The 1,164-nt window shown below is 38.7% G+C and overlaps 1 pseudogene; it reads right to left on the bottom strand.

Annotated features, from left to right (window-relative positions):
• The window catches only part of LOC100640560 (iduronate 2-sulfatase pseudogene), a 4,721-nt pseudogene extending 4,178 nt beyond the window's left edge, over window positions 1-543 (bottom strand).
• Between the last annotated feature and the right edge of the window lie 621 nt (window positions 544-1,164).

The following is a 1,164-nucleotide window of genomic DNA, read 5'->3' on the forward strand; positions in this document are numbered from 1 at the left end:
TTTACCATCTTGTAAGTAGTTGTCTGGCTGATCAAAGTCATACCAAGCTGCATTCTTAGCAATGCTACCATTTTGGCCAGCATGAAAGTAAGGCAGGCCTTCTGAACTCCAGGAATACTCCTCATCATCATTACCACTTGGAGGGCCTGGATGGAATAGTTTACCCATACCAATAGATATGTATCCATTTTCCTTAAAGTATTGAGGAATAGTTGTAGCATTGGTAGCGTTGGGTACTGTACGCCAATACTCATCAGCTACAATCAGCCACACATGATTGGTATCTGGCCTACGTCCTGTTAGTAGTGAAGCTCGTGATGGTGAACAAACTGCTATCTGACAGTATGCTCTTTCAAACAGCATTGATTTGGAGGCTAGGGCATCAATGTTGGGACTTTTGATGAAATCAAATCCATAAACATTAAGCTCTGGCCTCAAGTCATCAACTGCAAGGAAAAGGACATTCTTTTTCTTAGCATTAGTGGCTAGGATGAAGGTTATAAGAAAAAAGAGCAAAACTAAAGAAAACTGCTGCATTTTCATGACCTCAAATTAATGAATAATATCAAATTGATTTATTAACTTTATTCATTTATATAAGCATAATCAATAATCTACTATTTGGAGGAAGAGCTATTTTCCAACCAGCTTGCAGTATTTACATAGTTTTCCCACTATCTGTTTCATTTCTGCTTTTTCAGCTAAGTTGATTAAAGAAATTAGAATGATCATAAAATTTAGTTGGATTGATTGGAGTCATGAGAATGCATTACCTTTTGAGATTATGCTAGCTCTAGTTAAATTTTATTATATACATGTTTGGGTCTGATCAACCTAATATATGAATACGATGCTCTACCAGAAACAGGACACACTTGTGGACACAATCTCATTGCTGAAGCAGGAGTAGCTGCTGGTCTGGGAGTAAAAGCATACATAGAGACAACAGGCTCACCTGGTACCATCACTGTACTAGGCACTCCAGCGGAAGAGGAAGGAGGAGGAAAAATAGCATTAATAAAGAGAGGGGCATTTGATGGGATTGATGTAGCAATGATGGTCCATCTTGCACCAAAGGGATGTAGATCTATAGTTGCTTAAGTGTTTGCCATAGCCACCGAATATAGACTACTGGCAAAGCAGCACATGCAGCAGCTTTTTCTT

Source organism: Amphimedon queenslandica, unplaced genomic scaffold (assembly GCF_000090795.2).
Source record: "Amphimedon queenslandica unplaced genomic scaffold, v1.1 AMPQUscaffold_11765, whole genome shotgun sequence".
NCBI lineage: Eukaryota > Metazoa > Porifera > Demospongiae > Haplosclerida > Niphatidae > Amphimedon > Amphimedon queenslandica.